Here is a 27,168-nt window from a genome sequence, read left to right on the forward strand (position 1 = left end):
GTTACCTACGGAAAAAAAAAATCACATAAACGTGACCGTTTGGTAAAGGTCTGTCAGCTGTACCTGGACCAAATAGGGGCCCAGACACTAATATAAATGAACAATAAAAGGAGTTAAAAGTAACCATTATATAGACCAAAACCAAGTTTCCCCAACTGGACTCATCTACTTGAAATCTCTGAAAATGTGGAAATGAAAACAAACTGCAATAGAGAGAGAAAAAATTCAAAGTGCAAAAGGGAGAGTCTTTAAATGAGTCCCTGAATGTGTGTTGAGTCTCGTGGTGAAGGGGTAGCAGCTGTTCCTGAACCTGGCTATACCTCTTTCCTGATGGGAGCAGTGAGAACAGAGCGGGTGATGTGGATCCTTGATTGCTGCTGCTCTCTGACAGCAGCGTTCCCTGCAAATGTTCTCAATGGTGGAGGGTTTTTACCTGAGATGTCCAGGGCGGTGTCCAAGACAATACCTCAAGCCTTCTACAAACTGAACCTTTCCCCCCTCACACCCGTAAAACACTATTTTTCTCGCATCAATGTGCCTGTCTAAATGTTAAAGGTCCCTATTATTCCAGACTCCACTATCCTGCCCGGCCATGCGCTACAGGCATCCGCAGCCTTGTGGGTCCCTGTCCCCACTCAGCCTTCTGGGTCCCCGTCGCCCCTCAGCATTCTGGGTCCCCGTCCCCGTCCCCCCTCAGCCTTCTGGGTCCCAGACCCGTCCTCCCTCAGCCTTTTGGGTCCCCGTCCCCCCTCAGCCTTCAGGGTCCCCGTGCCCCGAGCCTTCTGGGTCCCCGTCCCCCCTGAGCCTTCTGGGTCCCCGTCCCCCCTGAGCCTGCTGGGTCCCCGTCCCCGTACCCCCTCAGCCTTCTGGGGTCCCCGTCCCCCCTCAGCCTTCTGGGTCCCCGTTCCCCCTCAGACTTCTAGGTCACCGTCCCCGTCCGCCCTCAGCCTTCTGGGTCCCCGTCCCCCCTCAGCCTTCTGGGTCCCCGTCCCTCCTCAGCCTTCTGGGTCCCCGTCCCCCCTCAGCCTTCTGGGTCCACGTCCCACCTCAGCCTTCTGGGTCCCCGTCCCCCCTCAGCCTTCTGGGTCCCCGTCGCCCCTCAGCCTTCTGGGTCCCCGTCCCCCCTCAGCCTTCTGGGTCCCCGTCCCCCCTCAGCCTTCTCGGTCCCCGTCCCCCCTCAGCCTTCTGGGTCCCCGTCCCCGTCCCCCCTTAGCCTTCTGGGTCCCAGTCCCCCCTCAGCCTTCTGGGAACCGGTCCCTCCTCAGCCTTCTGGGTCCCCGTCCCCCCTCAGCCTTCTGGGTCCACGTCCCCCCTCAGCCTTCTGGGTCCCCGTTCCCCCTCAGCCTTCTGGGTCCCCGTCCCCCTCAGCCTTCTGGGTCCCGGTCCCCCCTCAGCCTTCTGGGTCCCCGTCCCCACACAGCCTTCTGGCTCGCCGTCCCCTCTCAGCCTCTGGGTCGCCGTCCCCCTCAGCCTTCTGGGTCCCCGTCCCCCCTCAGCCGTCTGGGTCCCCGTCCCCCCACAGCCTTCTGGGTCCCCGTCCCCCCTCAGCCCTCTGGATCCCCGTCCCCGTCCCCCCTCAGCTTTTTGGATCTCAGCCTTCTGGGTCCCCGTCCCCCCTCAGCCTTCTGGGTCCCCGTCCCCCCTCAGCCCTCTGGATCCCCGTCCCCGTCCCCCCTCAGCCTTTTGGATCCCCGTCCCTCTCAGCCTTTTGGATCCCTGTCCCTCTCCCCCCTCAGCCTTCTGGGTCCCGTCCCCCCTCAGCCTTCTGGGTCTCCGTCCACCCTCAGCATTCTTGGTCCCCGTCCCTCCTCAGCCTTGTGGGTCCCCGTCCCCCCTCAGCCTTCAGGGTCCCCGTCCCCCCTCAGCCTTCAGGGTCCCCGTCCCCCCTCAGCCTTCTGGGTCCCCGTCCCCCCTCAGCCTTCTGGGTCCCCGTCCCCCCTCAGCCTTCTGGGTCCCCGTCCCCCCTCAGCCTTCTGGGTCCCCGTCCCCCCTCAGCCTTCTGGGTCCCCGTCCCCCCTCAGCCTTCTGGGTCCCGGTCCCCCCTCATCCTTCTGGGTCCCCGTCCCCACACAGCCTTCTGGGTCCCCGTCCCCTCTCAGCCTTCTGGGTCGCCGTCCCACTCAGCCTTCTGGGTCCCCGTCCCCGTCCCCGTCCCGCCTCAGCCTTCTGGGTCCCAGTCACCCTCAATCTTCTGGGTCTGCGTCCCCCCTCAGCCCTCTGGATCCCCGTCCCCCCTCAGCCTTCTGGCTACCCGTCCCCCCTCAGCCTTCTGGGTCCCGGTCCCCCCTCAGCCTTCTGGGTCCCCGTCCCCACACAGCCTTCCGGGTCCCGGTCCCCTCTCAACCTTCTGGGTCGCCCTCCCGCTCAGCTTTCTGGATCCCCGTCCCCCCTCAGCCGTCTAGGTCCCCGTCCCCCCACAGCCTTCTGGGTCCCTGTCCCCCCTCAGCCCTCTGGATCCCCGTCCCCATCCCCCCTCAACCTTTTGGGTCTCAGCCTTCTGGGTCCCCATCCCCCCTCAGCCTTCTGGGACCCCGTCCCCCCTCAGCCCTCTGTATCCCCGTCCCCGTCCCCCCTCAGCCTTTTGGATCCCGATCCCTCTCCCCCCTCAGCCTTCTGGGTCCCCGTCCCCCCTCAGCCTTCTGGGTCCCCGTCCCCCCTCAGCCTTCTGGGTCCCCGTCCCCCCTCAGCCTTCTGGGTCCCCGTCCCCCCTCAGCCTTCTGGGTCCCCGTCCCACCTCAGCCATGTGGGTCTCCGTATCCCCTCAGGCTTGTGGGTCCCCGTACCCCCTCAGGCTTGTGCGTCCCCGTCCCCACTCAGGCTTGTGGGTCCCCGTCCCCCCTCAGGCTTGTGGGTCCACGTTCCCCCCTCAGCCTTCTGGGTCTCCGTCCCCCCTCAGCCTTCTGGGTCCCAGTTCCCCCTCAGCCTTCTGGGTCCCCGTCCCCCCTCAGCCTTCTGGGTCCACGCCCTCGCTCAGCCTTCTGGGTCTCCGTCCTCCCTCAGCCTTCTGGGTCCCAGTTCCCCCTCAGCCTTCTGGGTCCCCGTCCCAGTTCCCCCTCAGCCTTCTGGGTCCCCGTCCCCGTCCCCCCTCAGCCTTCTGGGTCCCCGTCCCCGTCACCCCTCAGCCTTCTGGGTCCCCGACCCCCTCAGCCTTCTGGGTCCCCGTCCCCCCTCAGCCTTCTGGGTCCCCGTCCCCACTCAGCCTTCTGGGTCCCCGTCCCCCCTCAGCCTTCTGGGTCCCCGTCCCCCCTCAGCCTTCTGGGTCCCCGTCCCCCCTCAGCCTTTGGGTCCCCGTCCCCCCTCAGCCTTCTGGGTCCTGATCACCCTCACCCTTCTGGGTCCTGATCACCCTCACCCTTCTGGGTCCTGATCACCCTCACCCCTCTGGGTCCTGATCACCCTCACCCCTCTGGGTCCTGATCAACCTCACCCCTCTGGGTCCTGATCACCCTCACCCTTCTGGGTCCTGATCACCCTCACCCCTCTGGGTCCTGATCACCCTCACCCCTCTGGCGGGACCCCCTCACCCTTCTGGGTCCTTGTCCCCTCTCCCAGCAGCCTCACCATTCCCCTGCCCCCCTCAGCCTCGCGAGTCCCTGACCCCCCCTCAGCCTCGCGGGTCCCCGACGCCCCCCTCAGCCTCGCGGGTCCCCGACGCCCCCCTCAGCCTCGCGGGTCCCCGACACCCACCCCTCAGCCTCGCGTGTCCCCGACACCCCCCCTCAGCCTCGCGGGTCCCCGACCCCCCCCTCTCAACCTCGCGGGTCACCGACCCCGCCTCAGCCTCGCGGGTCCCCCGACCCCCCTCAGCCTCGCGGGTCCCCCGACCCACGCCTCAGCCTCGCGGGTCCCCCGACGCCCCTCAGACTCGCGGGTCCCCCGACCCCCCTCAGCCTCGCGGGTCCCCCGACCCCCCTCAGCCTCGCGGGTCCCCCGACCCCCCTCAGCCTCGCGGGTCCCCCAACCCCCCTCAGCCTCGCGGGCCCCGACTCCCCTCAGACTCGCGGGCCCCCTCAGTCTCGCGGGTCCCCCTCCCCCCCTCAGCCTCGCGGACCCGACCCCCCCCTCTCAGCCTCGCGGGCCCCGACCCCCCCCCTCAGCCTCGCGGGCCCCGACCCCCCCCTCAGCCTCGCGGGCCCCGACCCCCCCCTCAGCCTCACGGACCCCGACCCCGCTCAACCTCGCGGGCCCCGAGCCCCCCTTCAGCCTCTCGGGCCCCGACCCCCCTCAGCCTCGCGGGTCCCCGACTACCACACACCCTAATGTCACCCCGCCACAAACTCCCTCACGGTTTCCCGGCCCCACCTCACAACCATCTCCCCGCCAGTTCCCCTCCGAGCTCCGGCCGCCCCGGACCCAAAGGGCGACCCGTGGAAACTCCCTCCTCCCTGGTCTCGCTCCCAAAATGCCCCGATTCCCGCCCGTGAAGCACCGACACGAACCTCTCCCGCTCGAGACCAACTGCTCCAAAGGCGGGAAAGATCAACAACATGGCGGCCCCCAGGGGTTGCTCTCGCGAGAGCTTGAGCCACCCCTCCACGGGATCTCTTGCCAGCCCAGTCCCACTGGGGAAGGGGCCGAGAGCTGCCTCGGGCCTCCAGTCCATCTCCCCTTCAGGCTGCACATTTCCACACCAGGACCTGCCCCACATTCCCCCCCAAGATTCCAGTCCATCCCACCTCCACCACCTTGGCCCAAAACTCATTCCACGCTCCCACCCCCCTCTGAGGGAAGAAAATCCCCCTTCAATCTCAATCCATGTCCTCCTCTTTGAATCTCTCTCACTCTCCTTGGAAACAGCCTGTCCCCATGGACACGATCCGTCCCCCCTCACAATTTTCAAATCTTCCTCAATCTTCTACGCTCCAGGGAATAAAGTCCCAGCCTGTCCAACCTTCCCCTGGAACTCAAACCCCGAAAGCCAGAACACCTTCTTGTCCCTCTCCTCGACGCGCTGTCTCATTCCTATCCTTCCTCTCCTCCAGCCACCCAAACGGCACACAATGTTCCCAAGTTGGCCTCACCCATGCCTCGTCCAACTTCCTCGTGGCCTCCCACCTCCTGCACTCAATCCTCTCATTTCTGAAGGCCAAAATACCAGAAGCTTTCTTCACTCCCCCCACCACCCCCCCCCCCCATCTCCACATGGGACTCCACTTTCGGGCAGTTCTGTACCACAGTTCCTCAATCCCTTTGTTTGACAACACTCCTCAATGGTGTACCATTTAACATTCAAACTCTTACGTTTTAAGAATCAATTGCAGAGATCCATGGATGTGGGGAGTCAGGAGGGTTAGGGACTGGGTGCAGGTCGACGAGACTGGCAGAATGATATTTCACCATGGACGAGAAGGGCTGAAGGGTCTCTTTTCTTTGCTGTGGTGTTTCTAGGTAGAGTTCACACCATTCTCAGGAAGGAGGATGAGCAGACAGATGTCATGGTCCAAGGGTAGGAAAGGTGATGAGATCCTGCCAGGAGAGACGAGGGAGTTAAGTGCGAAGGTGAAGGGCACAACCAAGGGGTCTCTCTCTCTCTGTCTGTGTGTGTGTGTGTGTCACTACGACTGTGTGTGACTCTCTCTGTCTGTGTGTCTCTCTGTCTGTGTGTCTCTCTGTCTGTGTGTCTCTCTGTCTGTGTGTCTCTCTCTGTCTGTGTCTCTCTCTCTGTCTGTGTCTCTCTCTCTTTCTGTGTCTCTCTCTGTCTGTGTCTCTCTGTCTGTGTGTGTCTGTCTGTGTGTGTCTGTCTGTGTGTGTCTGTCTGTCTGTGTGTGTCTCTCTGTCTCTCTCGCTGTCAGTGTCTCTCTCTCTGTCTCTGTCTGTGTGTGTTTCTGTGTGTGTGTGTCTGTGTATCTGTCTCTCTGTGTCTGTGTGTGTGTCTGTCTGTCTGGGTATGTGTGTGTCTCTCTCGGTGTCTCTCTGTCTGTTTGTGTGTGTGTCTCTCTCTGTGTCTCTGTGTGTGTCACTGTCTGTGTGTCTCTCTCCCTCTGTCTAAATGAGTGTCTCTGTGTCTGTATGTGTGTGTGTCTCTCTCTCTGTCTGTGTATCTGTGTGTGTCTCTGTATCTGCGTGTCTCTGTGTCTGTGTGTGTCTCTGTCTCTCTGTGTGTCTCTCTGTGTGTCTGTCTCTGTCTGTGTGTGTGTCTGTCTCTCTGTCGTGTGTGTATCTCTCTCTGTCTCTATGTGTGTCTCTCTGTCTCTGTGTGTGTGTCTCTCTCTCTCCGTCTGTGTGTGTCTCTCTCCGTCTATGTGTGTCTATCTGTCTGTCTGTGTCTCTGTCTGTGTGTGTCTGTCTGTCTCTCTGTCAGTGTCTCTCTCTCCGTCTGTGTGTGTCTCTCTCTGTCTGTGTGTGTCTATCTGTCTGTGTGTGTCTCTGTCTGTGTGTGTCTGTCTGTCTCTCTGTCAGTGTCTCTCTCTCTGTCTGTGTGTGTTTCTGTGTGTGTCTCTCTGTGTGCATGTGTGTCCGTGTGTGTGTGTATCTGTCTCTCTGTGTCTGTGTGTGTGTGTCTGTCTGGGTATGTGTGTGTCTCTCTCTCAGTGTCTCTAATATGTGCTTATTCATTACCCACCATTGTCCATCCCTACTGATGGTGCAGGCTTTGTTCCCCAAGGCGTCCGTATTGGCTGTCCATAGACCATCTCTGCCCCAACGCATTCCTCGGTGTCACCTACGTTAAAATCAAGATGGCATCAGCACCTTTTTGGGCACTTTTAGCCGTGTTTCCTCAGTTGTTCTGGCCAGTTTTGTGTTTCGTTCACATATTCCTGCTGCCTGGAGTTAATGGCACTCGTGGAAGATTGCCAGTTCCTGAAACAATTCTTCATTTATCTTATTTGTAACATTTTTACATTTAATTTAACATATGCATTAAAAAACTTAAATTTCTTCTTTGAAAATAAGATAAAATTAATGCATAGTGATTTAAAAAGTAACCCCTCCCACAGCTGCCCAATAGAAAACAATAAAGAGAGAAAACATCTAGATAGTATTTATAAAAATTGAGCAAAACTCTCAAATAAAATCTTGCTTTTCTTGGTTAATAGGAGTCAGAAAGTTCGTGTTGGGTGATTAAAACTTAATTCCTACAATTAGTAAATACACATCCCAAATCTTCAAAAGAGAAATTCAAATTTGTTCCGTGAATTCGATGTAATTATTTCAAGTGGGATACAACGGGCTATTTCAGTGTGGCCATCGACCCATTCCCAAATACGCATCGGACTTCCAAGTTACTGCCACACATTTTACCCCTATAACAATTACAGCACAGAAACAGGTCATTTGGCCCTTCTTGTCTGCACTGAACTAAATACTCTCCTCTCGTACCACCTCTCTGCATTCCCCTCCCCTCCAATTTTCCCTGAAATGACAAAATGGACCCAGCCGCCACTATTTCTCCCGGAAGCTCACTCCACTGAACCACCACTCTGAGTCAAGAAGATCCCCCTCATGTTACTTCCAAACTTTTGCCTCTTAACTCAATACCTCCTGTTTCAATCTCTGCTCCCCGCAATGAAAAAAGTCTCTCCACATCAATTCGTTCTATCCTCCTAGTAATTTTAAAGACCTCAATCAAATCCCCTCTCAACCATCTACAATCCAAAGAATAAAGACATCATTTGCTCAATCTTTCTTTGTAATCTAGTTGCTGATATCCAGGTAACATTGACGTAAATCTTCTCTGCACCCTCTCGACTTTGTTGATAGCTTTCCTCTCATCTGGTGACCAGAACTGCACACAGTACTCTCAACAGGGCCTCACCAATACCTTGTCTAGTCTCAACCTCACTGCCCGACTCCAGTATTCTATGCTATGGTTGATTAAGGCCTGCTATTTGAACAGATACTTTTCGAGGTACTCTCTGATTACCCTCCAATAATTAACCTATCACTGTCAGGCTCACCTGGTTGGCTTTTGAAGCCGTTTTTCAACAAAGGAACATTAGATTACATCCATTCCTCTGGCACCTCACCCGTGGATAAACAGGTTTTAAATATTTCTGTCAGAGCCCTTGCAATTTCTACTCTTCTTTCCCTCAAGGCCAAGGGAATATCATGTCAGACCTCCATCCACCAACAGACAAAAATCAGCCATCACAAGGTGAAGGCAGGACAGTAGTCCCACCTCTCCAGCACGAGTCACCCCAGGATCAAATCAGCACTGACTGCAAGAAGTTTCTACATCCTCTCGGTGTCTGTGTGGATTTCCTCCCACACTCCACAGCTCAAGGGGGCCGTAAGTTCATTGGCGATTTGGGAAGCTCAAGGCCATGGGGTGGAAGTGCACATTCTGGTCCTGGGGCCATCAATTCAATTCAACAGCACAGATGAACCTTTGGGCACGACCTGATCTTTTTCTGGTTTCAAACTCATTATTTTTGAAAATTGTATGTGCACCTCTAATGCAACACGACTGCTGCAAAACAGGCTTCATGATACATATCCATGACAAGAACTCGGGAGAATCAGATTTGGTTACTAGACTTTTGAACAGAACAGTATCTGGACATTTTATCCCTAAACTGAAACTTTATAGACATACAGAACAAAAAGAGGGCAAAACAAGCTTGTGTCTCACCAATACCACAATTCACGGCACTTTTTAAGTTCTCAAGGGTGGCAGAAAACACAAAGAACAGACAAACTCCTTCCACATTGTCACTTTGAGAGCTTTGGACTCACCATGCTATAAATATTGCCAAGCCATCACTCCAAATCAATGACCAAAAGTACTGGCTGAGGGATAGATTTGAGACATTTTAACTGCTATGTAGCAATCAGGCACAAGGAAAATTGCTGCTTCCATTGTAAAGTATTTAAGAATCTCAGACCACAAACAACCTTCACCCCAAAAAACAAGCAATTCTCCACAATAAAACTAGGTTTCCTACCTGTCTGCAAGTATCTGCTCTCTTGAGTCTGAATGGCACAACTGGGGAAACCGTTTCAAACCCATGACCTGAAACAGCATATTCTCTTCCCCTAATTGGAGCTGTCTTGCAATTGGCCACCACTGCCCGAGCAAGAATGAACTGGGAGATCTCACACTTGCTCCTTCACAGGTGAGACCTCCCTGTGCATTGGAGCTCCATATTATCCATCTTGCTCTATTTTGTTAACCTTAATCAAGTCTCCTCTCATTCTCCAACACTCCCATGAAAAATAAAAATCATGTACCCTGTAGTTCGCGAGTCCGGACACCAGGTGGTGGTATTATACCTAGATCTCTCTCTCTCCCTTGCTTCATGCATGCAGTACTCAGTGTGAACAGGCGGTGGCAGCACTTTACAGCCCTTGCAATCTGCAGCTTGGACAGTAATGGTTGGTTTGCACCAAGATTGAAGATTTGCAGATTTCCCATTGATTGGCAGAGAACATACTCGACATCACATCCAACCCTGAGATTCCCTTTTTTCTGTGGACACGGCCGAATTACCACGAATGGGTCGTGCAAAAATAAACGGTTCAGTGGAAACCTGGAAAGATAAAAGAATTGAAAACAAAGAAAATCAATAAAGTGCTGCAAGAGTCCTGAAATGAGTTCCTGATTGAGTCTGAAGGTGGAGGGAGAGCAGCTGTTCCTGAACCTGGGGGTGTGAGTCTTGAGGCACCGAGAATTCTTTCCTGATGGCAGCAGTGAGAAGAGAAAGAGAGAGTGTGGATCTTTGGTGATTGCTGATGTTTTCTGACAGCACCATTCCCTGTCGATAAACTCAATAGTGGGGAGAGTTTTGTCTGTGATGTCCTGGGCTGTGTCCACGACCTTTTGGAGGGCTTTATTCTCAGGGGTATTGGTGTCCCCATACCAGACCATGATGCAGCCAGTCAGCACACTTTCCACCACATCTCTGTCAAAATTTGCCAGGGTTTCTGGTGTCATCCCAAACCTCCACAAACCCCTGAGGAATTAGAGGCGCTGACATGCTTTCTTCACGAGGACATTGGTGTTGGGTCCAGGAAGAATTTTTGAGATGGTGACTCCCAAGAACCTAAATTCGCTCACCCTCTCCACCCCTGATCCCCCAATCATCACTGGATTTTAAACCTCTGGCTTTCCATTCCTGAACTCAACAATCAACTCCTTGGTTTTGGTGACATTGAGTGCGAGGTTGTTGTTGATGCACCATTCAGCTCGGTTTTCAAACTCCCTCCTGCATGTGGACTCATCCCCTTCCTTTATACAACCCACGTCCGTGGTATCGTCAGCAAATTTGGAGGGGATATTGTTGATGTACCGAGCCACACAGTCGTGGGTGTAAAGTGAGTAGAGTGGGGGCTAAGAACACAGCCCTGTGGTGCTCTGGTACTGATGGAGATCGTGGAGGGGATATTCTTACCAACCTTCACTGATTGTGGTCTGGAGGTGTTAACTCCCAGGTCTTGGAGTTTGCTGGTCAGTTTGGAGGGGATGATGGTGTTAAATGCCGAGCTGTAGTTGATAAAGAGCATCTTTACTGTTCAGGTGCTCCAGGGATTGGTGTAGGGCCAGTAAGACAACATCTGCTGTTATTATGAGAGGCGAACTGGAATGGATCCACATCACCACTCAGACAGGAGCCTTTCCAAACACTTCTTCACTGTTAATGCAAGTGCAACTGGTCGATAGTCATTCAGGCAGGTGATTACACTCTTCTTGGGCTCCGGTGTGATTGACACCTGTTGGAAACAGATGGGGACCAGTCAGGATGCTTTCCTTGGATACCAGATGGCAGTTTGACAGGGGGACGGGAACCACAATATGAGAGCAGAAGTTCAAAAGCATGAGGGGACATGTTCTGAGTTTGTCAAAAAAAAAGACAGGCAGAGGAAAAAAACAGATGGAGTCAGTCAGAGGGTTTGAAATGTCTATTTCAATGCAAGGAATAAAGGGGATGAACTTTGAGCATGGATCAGTATGTACAACTATGATGTTGTGACTGTTACAGAGTCTTGGTTGGAGGAAGGGCAGGATTTGCTGATGCAGGTCCTAGGGTTTGGGTTTAAAAGGAATAGAATGAGGGGTAGTGGGGTGGGGGGCGAATAATGTTACTGGTCAGGGATAGTATCCCAGCTATAGAAAGGGAGGAAATTGCAGAGGGGGTGTCCACTGAGACAGTGGGGATATTTAAAAGATATGGATAGAAGAAGAGTAGTAGCCTGTATTGTCATTTAAAACCAGGACACAGTTTAAAAATGAAATGACAGCCTCCAGAAACTACAATGCTAACCAGCAAACTGTGATTCCACATCAGGCAACACAAGATGCCATTTCAACTCCAGATAAAAGATCAAAACTACACAAGACTAAAATGCACCTATATAATGAGAAGAAAAAAGTCCCAACAATGGCACAGACTCGGGAACCTCCAGGCCAGGTTCACTCCAGTCACCGGGACATCTCCTCTGCAGATCAGACAGCCAGGCATACACCATTCACTCCAGGCGTCCAGATGCAGATCTGCCACAGCAGGTGGGGAAACAGAGGAGGAGAAAGCAAAGTAGGGAAACAGAGGGATGGAAATATCGAAGTGGAAACGGAGGGGGTGAAACGGAGGGAGACAAACAGAGGCGGGGAAACGGAGGCGGCAAAACAGGAAGGGAAACAGAGGCGTTGGAACAGATGGTTGGAATAAGAATAGAGGAAAGAGTGGTGGAGAAATCAAGGTAGGGAAAGAGAGACGGGGAATGAGAGACGGGGAATCAGAGGCGGGGATTCAGAGGGGGGAAAAGAGAGGCGGGGAAAGAGAGGCGGGGAAAGAGCCAGGGACTCTGAAGCAGGGAATCAAAGACGGGGAATCAGATTCGGGGAATCAGAGGTGGGGAATCAGAGGACGGAAAAGAGATGTGGGGAATGAGAGGCAGAGAAGGAGGTGCGGAAAAAACGCAGGGAAATAGAGGCAGGGTATCAGACGTGGGGAATCAGAGGCAGGAAATTAGAGGCGGGGAATCAGAGGGCGGAAAAGAGATGTGGGGAAAGAGAGGCAGGGAAAGAGGCACGAAAATAGTGGCAGGGAAAGAGAGGCAGGGAATCAGAGGTGGGGAATCAGAGGCGGGAATCAGAGGCGGGGAATCAGAGGTGGGGAATCAGAGGCTTGGACTCAGAGGAGGGGTATCAGGGGCGGAGAAAAGGCAGCATGGAATCGGAGTCGGGGAATCGGAGGCGGGGAATCGGAGGCGGGGAATCGGAGGCGGGGAATCGGAGGCGGGGAATCAGAGGCGGGGAATCAGAGGCGGGGAATCAGAGGCGGGGAATCAGAGGCGGGGAATCAGAGGCGGGGAATCAGAGGCGGAGAATCAGAGGGGGGGAATCATAGGCGGGGATTCAGAGAGGGGGAATCAGAGGCGGTGATTCAGAGGCGGGGATTCAGAGGCAGGGAATTTGAGGCAGGGATTCTGAGGTGGGAAATCAGAGGCTGAGATTGAAAGGGGGAGAATCAGAAGGGGGAAAAGAAATGTGGGGAAAGAGAGGCATGGAAAGAGCCAGGGACTCTGAAGCAGGGAATCGGAGGCAGGGAAACAGAGTCGGAGAAACGGAGGCGGGGAATCAGAAGCGGGGAATCAGAGGGTGGAAAAGAGATGTGGGGAAAGAGAGGCAGGGAAAGAGGCGCGGAAATAGACGCAGGGAAAGAGAGGCGGGGAATCAGAGGCGGGGAACCACAGGCGGGGAATCAGAGGCTGAAATTAAAAGGGGGTGAATCAGAGGGGGGAAAAGAGATGTGGGGAAAGAAGGGCAGGGAAAGAGCCAGGGAAAGAGCCAGGGACTCTGAAGCAGGGAATCGGAGGCAGGGAAACAGAGGAAGGGAATCAGAGTGGGAGAAATGGAGGCGGGGAATCAGAGGCAGGGAATCGGAGTCGGGGAATCAGAGTCGGGGAATCAGAGTCGGGGAATCAGAGTCGGGGAATCAGAGGCGGGGAATCAGAGGCGGGGAATCAGAGGCGGGGAATCTGAGGTGGGGATTCTGAGGCAGGGAATCTGAGGTGGGGAATCTGAGGTGGGGAATCCGAGGATGAGATTCAAAGGGAGAGAATCAGAAGGGGGAAAAGAAATGTAGGGAAAGAGAGGCATGGAAAGAGCCAGGGACTCTGAAGCAGGGAATCGGAGGCAGGGAAACAGAGTCGGAGAACGGAGGCGGGGAATCAGAAGCGGGGAATCAGAGGGCGGAAAAGAGATGTGGGGAAAGAGAGGCAGGGAAAGAGGCGCGGAAATAGACGCAGGGAAAGAGAGGCGGGGTATCAGATGTGGGGAATTCAAGGCGGGGAAAGAGATGTGGGGAAAGAGAGGCAGGGAAAGAGGCAAGGAAATAGAGGCGGGGAATCAGAGGTGGGGATTCAGAGGCAGGGAATCAGAGTCGGGGAATCAGAGGCGGGGAATCAGAGGCGGGGAATCAGAGGCGGGGAATCAGAGGCGGGGAATCAGAGGCGGGGAATCAGAGGCGGGGAATCAGAGGCGGGGAATCAGAGGCGGGGAATCAGAGGCGGGGAATCAGTGGGCGGAAATGAGATGTGGGAAAAGAGAGGCAGAGAAAGAGGCACGAAAATAGTGGCAGGGAAAGAGAGGCGGGGAATCAGAGGCGGGGAATCACAGGCGGGGAACCAGAGGCGGGGAATCAGAGGCTGAAATTAAAAGAGGGTGAATCAGAGGGGGGAAAAGAGATGTGGGGAAAGAAGGGCAGGGAAAGAGCCAGGGAAAGAGCCAGGGACTCTGAAGCAGGGAATCGGAGGCAGGGAATCGGAGGCAGGAAAACAGAGGAAGGGAATCAGAGTCGGAGAAATGGAGGCGGGGAATCAGAAGCGAGGAATCAGAAGCGGGGAATCAGAGTCGTGGAATCAGAGGCGGGGAATCAGTGTCGGGGAATTAGAGTCGGGGAATCAGAGGTGGGGAATCAGAGGCGGGGAATCAGAGGCGGAGAATCAGAGGCGGGGAATCAGAGGCGGGGAATCAGTGGGCGGAAATGAGATGTGGGAAAAGAGAGGCAGAGAAAGAGGCACGAAAATAGTGGCAGGGAAAGAGAGGCGGGGAATCAGAGGCGGGGAACCACAGGCGGGGAATCAGAGGCTGAAATTAAAAGGGGGTGAATCAGAGGGGGGTAAAGAGATGTGGGGAAAGAAGGGCAGGGAAAGAGCCAGGGAAAGAGCCAGGGACTCTGAAGCAGGGAATCGGAGGCAGGGAAACAGAGGAAGGGAATCAGAGTGGGAGAAATGGAGGCGGGGAATCAGAGGCGGGGAATCAGAGGCGGGGAAGCAGAGGCGGGGAACCACAGGCGGGGAATCAGAGGCTGAAATTAAAAGTGGGTGAATCAGAGGGGGGAAAAGAGATGTGGGGAAACAAGGGCAGGGAAAGAGCCAGGGAAAGAGCCAGGGACTCTGAAGCAGGGAATCGGAGGCAGGGAAACAGAGGAAGGGAATCAGAGTCGGAGAAATATAGGCGGGGAATCAGAGGCGGGGAATCAGAGGCGGGGAAGCAGAGGCGGGGAATCAGAGGTGGGGAATCCGAGGCTGAGATTCAAAGGGGGAGAATCAGAAGGGGGAAAAGATATGTAGGGAAAGAGAGGCATGGAAGGAGCCAGGGACTCTGAAGCAGGTAATCGGAGGCAGGGAAACAGAGTCGGAGAAACGGAGGCGGGGAATCAGAAGCGGGGAATCAGAGGGTGGAAAAGAGATGTGGGAAAAGAGAGGCAGAGAAGGAGGCACGAAAATAGTGGCAGGGAAAGAGAGGCAGGGAAACAGAGGCGGGGAATCAGAGGCGGGGAATCAGAGGCGGGGAATCAGAGGCGGGGAATCAGAGGCGGGGAATCAGAGGCGGGGAATCAGAGGCGGGGAATCAGAGGCGGGGAATCAGAGGCGGGGAATCAGAGGCGGGGAATCAGAGGCGGGGAATCAGAGGCGGGGAATCAGAGGCGGGCAATCAGAGGCGGGGAAGCAGAGGCGGGGAAGCAGAGGCGGGGAAGCAAAGGCGGGGAAGCAGAGGCGGGGAAGCAGAGGCGGGGAATTTGAGGTGGGGATTCTGAGGTGGGAAATCAGAGGCTGAGATTGAAAGGGGGAGAATCAGAAGGGGGAAAAGAAATGTGGGGAAAGAGAGGCATGGAAAGAGCCAGGGACTCTGAAGCAGGGAATCGGAGGCAGGGAAACAGAGTCGGAGAAACGGAGGCAGGGAATCAGAAGCGGGGAATCAGAGGCGGGGAATCAGAGGCGGGGAATCAGAGGCGGGGAATCAGAGGCGGGGAATCAGAGGCGGGGAATCAGTGGGCGGAAAAGAGATGTGGGGAAAGAGAGGCAGAGAAAGAGGCGTGTAAATAGACGCAGGGAAAGAGAGGCGGGGTATCAGATGTGGGGGATCCGAGGCGGGGAATCAGAGGTGGGGAAAGAGATGTGGAGAAAGAGAGGCAGGGAAAGAGGCAAGGTAAGAGAGGCGGGGAAAGAGGCACGGAAAGAGAGGCAGGAAATCAGAGGTGGGGAATCTGAGGCGGGGAATCAGAGGCGGGGAAAGAGATGTGGGAAAAGAGAGGCAGAGAATGAGGCACGAAAATAGTGGCAGGGAAAGAGAGGCAGGGAATCAGAGGCGGGGAATCTGAGGCGGGGAATCAGATGCGGGGAATCAGAGGCGGGGAATCAGAGGTGGGGAATCAGTGGGCGGAAATGGGATGTGGGAAAAGAGAGGCAGAGAAAGAGGCACGAAAATAGTGGCAGGGAAAGAGAGGCGGGGAATCAGAGGCGGGGAATCACAGACGGGGAACCAGAGGGGGGGAATCAGAGGCTGAAATTAAAAGAGGGTGAATCAGAGGGGGGAAAAGAGATGTGGGGAAAGAAGGGCAGGGAAAGAGCCAGGGAAAGAGCCAGGGACTCTGAAGCAGGGAATCGGAGGCAGGGAATCGGTGGCAGGGAAACAGAGGAAGGGAATCAGAGTCGGAGAAATGGAGGCGGGGAATCAGAGGCGGGGAAACAGAGGCAGGGAATCAGAGTCGGAGAAACGGAGGTGGGGAATCAGAAGCGGGGAATCAGAGGGCGGAAAAGAGATGTGGGGAAAGAGAGGCAGAGAAAGAGGCGTGGAAATAGATGCAGGGAAAGAGAGGCGGGGTATCAGATGTGGGGGATCCGAGGCGGGGAATCAGAGGTGAAGAAAGAGATGTGGAGAAAGAGGCAGGGAAAGAGGCAAGGAAAGAGAGGCGGGGAAAAAGGCACGGAAAGAGAGGTGGGAAATCAGAGGCGGGGAATCACAGACGTGGTATCAGAAGCGGGGAATTTGAGGTGGAGAATCTGAGGCGGGGAATCAGAGTCGTGGTATCAGAGGCAGGGAATCTGAGGCGGGGAATTAGAGGCTGGGAAAGAGATGTGGGAAAAGAGAGGCAGAGAAGGAGGCACAAAAATAGTGGCAGGGAAAGAGAGGCGGGGAATCAGGGGCGAGGAATCAGAGTCGGAAAAACGGAGGTGGGGAATCAGAAGCGGAGAAACAGAGGGCGGAAAAGAGATGTGGGGAAAGAGAGGCAGAGAAAGAGGCGCGGAAATAGACGCAGGGAAAGAATGGCAGGGTATCAGATGTGGGGGATCTGAGGCGGGGAATCAGAGGTGGGGAAAGAGTGGAGAAAGAGAGGCAGGGAAGGAGGCAAGGAAAGAGAGGCGGGGAAAGAGGCACGGAAAGAGAGGTGGGAAATCAGAGGCGGGGAATCTGAGGCGGGGAATCATAGGCTGGGAAAGAGATGTGGGAAAAGAGAGGCAGAGAAGGAGGCACAAAAATAGTGGCAGGGAAAGAGAGGCGGGGAATCAGGGGTGGGGAATCAGAGGCGGGGAATCAGAGGCGGGGAATCAGAGGCGGGGAAAGAGATGTGGGAAAAGAGAGGCAGAGAAGGAGGCACAAAAATAGTGGCAGGGAAAGAGAGGCGGGGAATCAGGGGCGAGGAATCAGAGGTGGGGAATCAGAGGCGGGGAATCAGAGGCGGAGAATCAGAGGCGGGGAATCAGAAGCGGGGAATCAGAGGGCGGAAAAGAGATGTGGGGAAAGAGAGGCAGGGAAAGAGGCGCGGAAATAGACGCAGGGAAAGAGAGGCGGGGTATCAGATGTGGGGAATCCGAGGCGGGGAATCCGAGGCGGGGAATCCGAGGCGGGGAATCAGAGGCGGGGAATCAGAGGCGGGGAATCAGAGGCGGGGAATCAGAGGCGGGGAATCAGAGGCGGGGAATCAGAGGGGTGGAATCAGAGACGGGGAATCTGAGGTGGGGAATCTGAGGCGGGGAATCAGGCGGGGATTCAGAAGCGGGGATTCAGAGGGGGGAATAGAGATGTGGGAATGGAGAGGCGGGGAAAGAGCCAGGGACTGAAGCAGGGAATCGGAGTCGGGGAATCAGAGTCGGGGAATCAGAGTCGGGGAATCAGAGGCGGGGGATCAGAGGCGGGGAATCAGAGGGTGGAAAAGAGATGTGGGGAAAGAGAGGCAGAGAAAGAGGCATGGAAATAGACGCAGTGAAAGAGAGGAGGGGTATCAGATGCGGGGAATCCGAGGCGGGGAATCAGAGGCAGGAAAAGAGATGTGGGGAAAGAGAGGCCGGGAAAGAGGCACGGAAAGAGAGGCGGGAAATCAGAGGTGGGGTATCAGAGGCGAGGAATCAGAGGCGGGGAATCAGAGGCGGGGAATCAGAGGCGGGGAATTTGAGGTGGGGAATAAGAGGCGGGGAATCAGAGGGCAGAAAAGAGATGTGGGGAAAGAGAGGCAGGGAAAGAGGCGCGGAAATAGACGCAGGGAAAGAGAGGCGGGGTATCAGATGTGGGGAATTCAAGGCGGGGAATCAGAGGTGGGGAAAGAGATGTGGGGAAAGAGAGGCCGGGAAAGAGGCACGGAAAGAGAGGCGGGAAATCAGAGGCGGGGAACCAGAGGCGGGGAACCAGAGGCGGGGAATCAGAGGCGGGGAATCAGAGGCGGGGAATCAGAGGCGGGGAATCAGAAGCGGGGAATCAGAGGGTGGAAAAGAGATGTGGGGAAAGAGAAGCAGGGAAAGAGGCGCGGAAATAGACGCAGGGAAAGAGAGGCGGGGTATCAGATGTGGGGAATCCGAGGCGGGGAAAGAGATGTGGGGAAAGAGAGGCAGGGAAAGAGGCGCGGAAATAGACGCAGGGAAAGAGAGGCAGGGTATCAGATGTGGGGGATCTGAGGCGGGGAATCAGAAGTGGGGAAAGAGATGTGGGGAAAGAGAGGCAGTGAAAGAGGCAAGGAAAGAGAGGCGCGGAAGAGGCACGGAAAGAGACGCGGGAAATCAGAGTCGTGGTATCAGAGGCGGGGAATCTGAGGTGGAAAATCTGAGGTGGGGAATCAGAGGCGTGGAATCCGAGGCGGGGCATCAGAGGCAGGAAAGGTGATGTGGGGAAAGAGAGGCCGGGAAAGAGGCACGGAAAGAGAGGCGGGAAATCAGAGGCGGTGAATCACAGGCGGGGAATCAGAGGCGGGGAATCAGAGTCGTATTATCTGAGGTGGGGAATCTGAGGCGGGGAATCAGAGGCGGGGAAAGAGATGTGGGAAAAGAGAGGCAGAGAAGGAGGCACGAAAATAGTGGCAGGGAAAGAGAGGCAGGGAATCAGAGGCGGGGAATCAGAGGCGGGGAATCAGAGGCGGGGAATCAGAGGCGGGGAATCAGAGGCGGGGAATCAGAGGCGGGGAATCAGAGGCGGGGAATCAGAGGCGGGGAATCAGAGGCGGGGAAGCAGAGGCGGGGAAGCAGAGGCGGGGAATCAGAGGCGGGGAATCAGAGGGGGGAATAGAGATGTGGGAAAAGAGAGGCGGTGAAAGGGAGGCGGGGAAAGAGTCAGAGACTCTGAAGCAGGGAATTGGAGTCGAAGAAATGGAGGCGGGGAATCAGTGGCGGAGAATCAGAGGCAGGGAATCAGAGGCGGAGAATCAGAGGCGGGGAATCAGAGGCGGGGAATCAGAGGCGGGGAATCAGAGGCGGGGAATCAGAGGCGGGGAATCAGAGGCGGGGAATCAGTGGGCGGAAATGAGATGTGGGAAAAGAGAGGCAGAGAAAGAGGCACGAAAATAGTGGCAGGGAAAGAGAGGCGGGGAATCAGAGGCGGGGAATCACAGGCGGGGAACCAGAGGCGGGGAATCAGAGGCTGAAATTAAAAGAGGGTGAATCAGAGGGGGGAAAAGAGATGTGGGGAAAGAAGGGCAGGGAAAGAGCCAGGGAAAGAGCCAGGGACTCTGAAGCAGGGAATCGGAGGCAGGGAATCGGAGGCAGGGAAACAGAGGCAGGGAAACAGAGGAAGGGAATCAGAGTCGGAGAAATGGAGGCGGAGAATCAGAAGCGGGGAATCAGAAGCGGGGAATCAGAGGACGGAAAAGAGATGTGGGGAAAGAGAGGCAGAGAAAGAGAGGCGGGGTATCAGATGTGTGCAATCCGAGGCAAGGAATCAGAGGCGGGGAATCAGAGGCGGGGAATCAGAGGCGTGGAATCAGAGGCGGGGAATCTAAGGTGGGGAATCGGAGTCGGGGAATCAGAGTCGTGGAATCAGAGGAGGGGAATCAGAGGCGGGGAATCAGAGGCGGGGAATCAGAGGCGGGGAATCAGAGGCGGGGAATCAGAGGCGGGGTATCAGAGGCGGGGTATCAGAGGCAGAGGAACGGAGGCGTGGAAATAGACGCAGTGAAAGAGAGGAGGGGTATCAGATGCGGGGAATCCGAGGCGGGGAATCAGAGGCAGGAAAAGAGATGTGGGGAAAGAGAGGCCGGGAAGGAGGCACGGAAAGAGAGGCGGGAAATCAGAGGTGGGAAATCAGAGGCGGGGAATCAGAGGCTTGGACTCAGAGGAGGTGTATCAGAGGCGGGGAAAAGGCGGCGTAGAATCAGAGGTGGGGAATCAGAGGGCGGAAATGAGATGTGGGGAAAGAAGGGCAGGGAAAGAGCCAGGGAAAGAGCCAGGGACTCTGAAGCAGGGAATCGGAGGCAGAGAAGGAGGCACGAAAATAGTGGCAGGGAAAGAGAGGCGGGGAATCAGAGGCGGGGAACCACAGGCGGGGAATCAGAGGCTGAAATTAAAAGGGGGTGAATCAGAGGGGGGAAAAGAGATGTGGGGAAAGAAGGGCAGGGAAAGAGCCAGGGAAAGAGCCAGGGACTCTGAAGCAGGGAATCGGAGGCAGGGAAACAGAGGAAGGGAATCGGAGTCGGAGAAATATAGGCGGGGAATCAGAGGCGGGGAATCAGAGGCGGGGAAGCAGAGGCGGGGAATCGGAGGTGGGGATTCTGAGGCAGGGAATCTGAGGTGGGGTATCTGAGGTGGGGAATCCGAGGCTGAGATTCAAAGAGGGAGAATCAGAAGGGGGAAAAGATATGTAGGGAAAGAGAGGCATGGAAAGAGCCAGGGACTCTGAAGCAGGTAATCGGAGGCAGGTAAACAGAGTCGGAGAACGGAGGCGGGGAATCAGAAGCGGGGAATCAGAGGGCGGAAAAGAGATGTGGGGAAAGAGAGGCAGGGAAAGAGGCGCAGAAATAGACGCAGGGAAAGAGAGGCGGGGTATCAGATGTGGGGAATTCAAGGCTGGGAAAGAGATGTGGGGAAAGAGAGGCAGGGAAAGAGGCAAGGAAATAGAGGCGGGGAATCAGAGGTGGGGATTCAGAGGCAGGGAATCAGAGGCGTGGAATCAGAGGGGGGAATAGAGATGTGGGAAAAGAGAGGCGGCGAAAGGGAGGCGGGGAAAGAGTCAGAGACTCTGAAGCAGGGAATCGGAGTCGGGGAATCAGAGTCGGGGAATCAGTGGGCGGAAATGAGATGTGGGAAAAGAGAGGCAGAGAAAGAGGCACGAAAATAGTGGCAGGGAAAGAGAGGCGGGGAATCAGAGGCGGGGAATCAGAAGTGGGGAATCAGAGTCGGGGAATCAGAGGAGGGGAATCAGAGGCGGGGAATCAGAGGCGGGGAATCAGAGGCGGGGAATCAGAGGCGGGGAATCAGAGGCGGGGAATCAGTGGGCGGAAATGAGATCTGGGAAAAGAGAGGCAGAGAAAGAGGCACGAAAATAGTGGCAGGGAAAGAGAGGCGTGGAAAGAGAGGCGGGGAACCACAGGCGGGGAATCAGAGGCTGAAATTAAAAGGGGGTGAATCAGAGGGGGGAAAAGAGATGTGGGGAAAGAAGGGCAGGGAAAGAGCCAGGGAAAGAGCCAGGGACTCTGAAGCAGGGAATCGGAGGCAGGGAATCGGAGGCAGGAAAACAGAGGAAGGGAATCAGAGTCGGAGAAATGGAGGCGGGGAATCAGAAGCGGGGAATCAGAAGCGGGGAATCAGAGGACGGAAAAGAGATGTGGCGAAAGAGAGGCAGAGAAAGAGAGGCGGGTTATCAGATGTGTGCAATCCGAGGCAAGGAATCAGAGGCGGGGAATCAGAGGCGGGGAATCAGAGGAGTGGAATCAGAGGCGGGGAATCTAAGGTGGGGAATCGGAGTCGGGGAATGAGAGTCGTGGAATCAGAGGCGGGGAATCAGAAGATGAGAATCAGAGGAGGGGAATCAGAGTCGGGGAATCAGAGGCGGGGAATCAGAGGCGGGGAATCAGAGGCGGGGAATCAGAGGCGGGGAATCAGAGGCGGGGAATCAGAGGCGGGGAATCAGAGGCGGGGAATCAGAGGCGGGGTATCAGAGGCGGGGTATCAGAGGCAGAGGAACGGAGGCGTGGAAATAGACGCAGTGAAAGAGAGGAGGGGTATCAGATGCGGGGAATCCGAGGCGGGGAATCAAGGCAGGAAAAGAGATGTGGGGAAAGAGAGTCCGGGAAAGAGGCACGGAAAGAGAGGCGGGAAATCAGAGGTGGGGAATCAGAGGCGGGGAATCTGAGGCGGGGAATCATAGGCTGGGAAAGAGATGTGGGAAAAGAGAGGCAGAGAAGGAGGCACAAAAATAGTGGCAGGGAAAGAGAGGCGGGGAATCAGAGGCGGGGAATCAGAGGCGGGGAATCAGAGGCGGGGAATCAGAGGCGGGGAATCAGAGGCGGGGAATCAGAGGCGGGGAATCAGAGGCGGGGAATCAGAGGCGGGGAATCAGAGGCGGGGAATCAGAGGCGGGGAATCAGAGGCGGGGAATCAGAGGCGGGGAATCAGAGGCGGGGAATCAGAGGCGGGGAATCAGAGGCGGGGAATCAGAGGCGGGGAATCAGTGGGCGGAAATGAGATGTGGGAAAAGAGAGGCAGAGAAAGAGGCACGAAAATAGTGGCAGGGAAAGAGAGGCGGGGAATCAGAGGCGGGGAATCACAGGCGGGGAACCAGAGGCGGGGAATCAGAGGCTGAAATTAAAAGAGGGTGAATCAGAGGGGGGAAAAGAGATGTGGGGAAAGAAGGGCAGGGAAAGAGCCAGGGAAAGAGCCAGGGACTCTGAAGCAGGGAATCGGAGGCAGGGAATCGGAGGCAGGAAAACAGAGGAAGGGAATCAGAGTCGGAGAAATGGAGGCGGGGAATCAGAAGCGAGGAATCAGAAGCGGGGAATCAGAGTCGTGGAATCAGAGGCGGGGAATCAGAGGAGGGGAGTCAGAGGCGGGGAATCAGAGGCGGGGAAGCAGAGGCGGGGAATCAGAGGCGGGGAATCAGAGGCGGGGAAGCAGAGGCGGGGAAGCAGAGGCGGGGAAGCAGAGGCGGGGAAGCAGAGGCGGGGAAGCAGAGGCGGGGAATCAGAGGCAGGGAATCAGAGGCGGGGAATTTGAGGTGGGGATTCTGAGGTGGGAAATCAGAGGCTGAGATTGAAAGGGGAAGAATCAGAAGGGGGAAAAGAAATGTGGGGAAAGAGAGGCATGGAAAGAGCCAGGGACTCTGAAGCAGGGAATCGGAGGCAGGGAAACAGAGTCGGAGAAACGGAGGCGGGGAATCTGAGGCGGGGAATCTGAGGTGGGGAATCTGAGGCGGGGAATCAGAGTCGGGGAATCAGAGTCGGGGAATCAGTGTCGGGGAATTAGAGTCGGGGAATCAGAGGTGGGGAATCAGAGGCGGGGAATCAGAGGCGGAGAATCAGAGGCGGGGAATCAGAGGCGGGGAATCAGTGGGCGGAAATGAGATGTGGGAAAAGAGAGGCAGAGAAAGAGGCACGAAAATAGTGGCAGGGAAAGAGAGGCGGGGAATCAGAGGCGGGGAACCACAGGCGGGGAATCAGAGGCTGAAATTAAAAGGGGGTGAATCAGAGGGGGGTAAAGAGATGTGGGGAAAGAAGGGCAGGGAAAGAGCCAGGGAAAGAGCCAGGGACTCTGAAGCAGGGAATCGGAGGCAGGGAAACAGAGGAAGGGAATCAGAGTGGGAGAAATGGAGGCGGGGAATCAGAGGCGGGGAATCAGAGGCGGGGAAGCAGAGGCGGGGAACCACAGGCGGGGAATCAGAGGCTGAAATTAAAAGTGGGTGAATCAGAGGGGGGAAAAGAGATGTGGGGAAACAAGGGCAGGGAAAGAGCCAGGGAAAGAGCCAGGGACTCTGAAGCAGGGAATCGGAGGCAGGGAAACAGAGGAAGGGAATCAGAGTCGGAGAAATATAGGCGGGGAATCAGAGGCGGGGAATCAGAGGCGGGGAAGCAGAGGCGGGGAATCAGAGGTGGGGAATCCGAGGCTGAGATTCAAAGGGGGAGAATCAGAAGGGGGAAAAGATATGTAGGGAAAGAGAGGCATGGAAGGAGCCAGGGACTCTGAAGCAGGTAATCGGAGGCAGGGAAACAGAGTCGGAGAAACGGAGGCGGGGAATCAGAAGCGGGGAATCAGAGGGTGGAAAAGAGATGTGGGAAAAGAGAGGCAGAGAAGGAGGCACGAAAATAGTGGCAGGGAAAGAGAGGCAGGGAAACAGAGGCGGGGAATCAGAGGCGGGGAATCAGAGGCGGGGAATCAGAGGCGGGGAATCAGAGGCGGGGAATCAGAGGCGGGGAATCAGAGGCGGGGAATCAGAGGCGGGGAATCAGAGGCGGGGAATCAGAGGCGGGGAATCAGAGGCGGGGAATCAGAGGCGGGAAATCAGAGGCGGGCAATCAGAGGCGGGGAAGCAGAGGCGGGGAAGCAGAGGCGGGGAAGCAAAGGCGGGGAAGCAGAGGCGGGGAAGCAGAGGCGGGGAATTTGAGGTGGGGATTCTGAGGTGGGAAATCAGAGGCTGAGATTGAAAGGGGGAGAATCAGAAGGGGGAAAAGAAATGTGGGGAAAGAGAGGCATGGAAAGAGCCAGGGACTCTGAAGCAGGGAATCGGAGGCAGGGAAACAGAGTCGGAGAAACGGAGGCAGGGAATCAGAAGCGGGGAATAAGAGGCGGGGAATCAGAGGCGGGGAATCAGAGGCGGGGAATCAGAGGCGGGGAATCAGAGGCGGGGAATCAGTGGGCGGAAAAGAGATGTGGGGAAAGAGAGGCAGAGAAAGAGGCGTGTAAATAGACGCAGGGAAAGAGAGGCGGGGTATCAGATGTGGGGGATCCGAGGCGGGGAATCAGAGGTGGGGAAAGAGATGTGGAGAAAGAGAGGCAGGGAAAGAGGCAAGGTAAGAGAGGCGGGGAAAGAGGCACGGAAAGAGAGGCAGGAAATCAGAGGTGGGGAATCTGAGGCGGGGAATCAGAGGCGGGGAAAGAGATGTGGGAAAAGAGAGGCAGAGAATGAGGCACGAAAATAGTGGCAGGGAAAGAGAGGCAGGGAATCAGAGGCGGGGAATCTGAGGCGGGGAATCAGATGCGGGGAATCAGAGGCGGGGAATCAGAGGTGGGGAATCAGTGGGCGGAAATGGGATGTGGGAAAAGAGAGGCAGAGAAAGAGGCACGAAAATAGTGGCAGGGAAAGAGAGGCGGGGAATCAGAGGCGGGGAATCACAGACGGGGAACCAGAGGGGGGGAATCAGAGGCTGAAATTAAAAGAGGGTGAATCAGAGGGGGGAAAAGAGATGTGGGGAAAGAAGGGCAGGGAAAGAGCCAGGGAAAGAGCCAGGGACTCTGAAGCAGGGAATCGGAGGCAGGGAATCGGTGGCAGGGAAACAGAGGAAGGGAATCAGAGTCGGAGAAATGGAGGCGGGGAATCAGAGGCGGGGAAACAGAGGCAGGGAATCAGAGTCGGAGAAACGGAGGTGGGGAATCAGAAGCGGGGAATCAGAGGGCGGAAAAGAGATGTGGGGAAAGAGAGGCAGAGAAAGAGGCGTGGAAATAGATGCAGGGAAAGAGAGGCGGGGTATCAGATGTGGGGGATCCGAGGCGGGGAATCAGAGGTGAAGAAAGAGATGTGGAGAAAGAGGCAGGGAAAGAGGCAAGGAAAGAGAGGCGGGGAAAAAGGCACGGAAAGAGAGGTGGGAAATCAGAGGCGGGGAATCAGAGACGTGGTATCAGAAGCGGGGAATTTGAGGTGGAGAATCTGAGGCGGGGAATCAGAGTCGTGGTATCAGAGGCAGGGAATCTGAGGCGGGGAATTAGAGGCTGGGAAAGAGATGTGGGAAAAGAGAGGCAGAGAAGGAGGCACAAAAATAGTGGCAGGGAAAGAGAGGCGGGGAATCAGGGGCGAGGAATCAGAGTCGGAAAAACGGAGGTGGGGAATCAGAAGCGGAGAAACAGAGGGCGGAAAAGAGATGTGGGGAAAGAGAGGCAGAGAAAGAGGCGCGGAAATAGACGCAGGGAAAGAATGGCAGGGTATCAGATGTGGGGGATCTGAGGCGGGGAATCAGAGGTGGGGAAAGAGTGGAGAAAGAGAGGCAGGGAAGGAGGCAAGGAAAGAGAGGCGGGGAAAGAGGCACGGAAAGAGAGGTGGGAAATCAGAGGCGGGGAATCTGAGGCGGGGAATCATAGGCTGGGAAAGAGATGTGGGAAAAGAGAGGCAGAGAAGGAGGCACAAAAATAGTGGCAGGGAAAGAGAGGCGGGGAATCAGGGGTGGGGAATCAGAGGCGGGGAATCAGAGGCGGGGAATCAGAGGCGGGGAAAGAGATGTGGGAAAAGAGAGGCAGAGAAGGAGGCACAAAAATAGTGGCAGGGAAAGAGAGGCGGGGAATCAGGGGCGAGGAATCAGAGGTGGGGAATCAGAGGCGGGGAATCAGAGGCGGAGAATCAGAGGCGGGGAATCAGAAGCGGGGAATCAGAGGGCGGAAAAGAGATGTGGGGAAAGAGAGGCAGGGAAAGAGGCGCGGAAATAGACGCAGGGAAAGAGAGGCGGGGTATCAGATGTGGGGAATCCGAGGCGGGGAATCCGAGGCGGGGAATCCGAGGCGGGGAATCAGAGGCGGGGAATCAGAGGCGGGGAATCAGAGGCGGGGAATCAGAGGCGGGGAATCAGAGGCGGGGAATCAGAGGGGTGGAATCAGAGACGGGGAATCTGAGGTGGGGAATCTGAGGCGGGGAATCAGGCGGGGATTCAGAGGCGGGGATTCAGAGGGGGGAATAGAGATGTGGGAATGGAGAGGCGGGGAAAGAGCCAGGGACTGAAGCAGGGAATCGGAGTCGGGGAATCAGAGTCGGGGAATCAGAGTCGGGGAATCAGAGGCGGGGGATCAGAGGCGGGGAATCAGAGGGTGGAAAAGAGATGTGGGGAAAGAGAGGCAGAGAAAGAGGCATGGAAATAGACGCAGTGAAAGAGAGGAGGGGTATCAGATGCGGGGAATCCGAGGCGGGGAATCAGAGGCAGGAAAAGAGATGTGGGGAAAGAGAGGCCGGGAAAGAGGCACGGAAAGAGAGGCGGGAAATCAGAGGTGGGGTATCAGAGGCGAGGAATCAGAGGCGGGGAATCAGAGGCGGGGAATCAGAGGCGGGGAATCAGAGGCGGGGAATTTGAGGTGGGGAATAAGAGGCGGGGAATCAGAGGGCAGAAAAGAGATGTGGGGAAAGAGAGGCAGGGAAAGAGGCGCGGAAATAGACGCAGGGAAAGAGAGGCGGGGTATCAGATGTGGGGAATCCGAGGCGGGGAAAGAGATGTGGGGAAAGAGAGGCAGGGAAAGAGGCGCGGAAATAGACGCAGGGAAAGAGAGGCAGGGTATCAGATGTGGGGGATCTGAGGCGGGGAATCAGAAGTGGGGAAAGAGATGTGGGGAAAGAGAGGCAGTGAAAGAGGCAAGGAAAGAGAGGCGCGGAAGAGGCACGGAAAGAGACGCGGGAAATCAGAGTCGTGGTATCAGAGGCGGGGAATCTGAGGTGGAAAATCTGAGGTGGGGAATCAGAGGCGTGGAATCCGAGGCGGGGCATCAGAGGCAGGAAAGGTGATGTGGGGAAAGAGAGGCCGGGAAAGAGGCACGGAAAGAGAGGCGGGAAATCAGAGGCGG

The 27,168-nt window shown here is 56.2% G+C and overlaps 1 long non-coding RNA gene across 1 annotated transcript; it reads right to left on the bottom strand.

Moving 5' to 3' along the window:
• Positions 1–6,427: 6,427 nt before the first annotated feature.
• LOC138750176 (uncharacterized) lies at positions 6,428–10,646 on the bottom strand. The gene is made up of 3 exons (XR_011349131.1): positions 10,336–10,646; positions 9,172–9,470; positions 6,428–6,661 (listed from the first exon to the last, which is right to left on the bottom strand). It is a non-coding gene; the product is annotated as an uncharacterized lncRNA (long non-coding RNA).
• Between the last annotated feature and the right edge of the window lie 16,522 nt (positions 10,647–27,168).

The sequence above is a fragment of the Narcine bancroftii genome (assembly GCF_036971445.1).
Source record: "Narcine bancroftii isolate sNarBan1 chromosome 14 unlocalized genomic scaffold, sNarBan1.hap1 SUPER_14_unloc_2, whole genome shotgun sequence".
NCBI lineage: Eukaryota > Metazoa > Chordata > Chondrichthyes > Torpediniformes > Narcinidae > Narcine > Narcine bancroftii.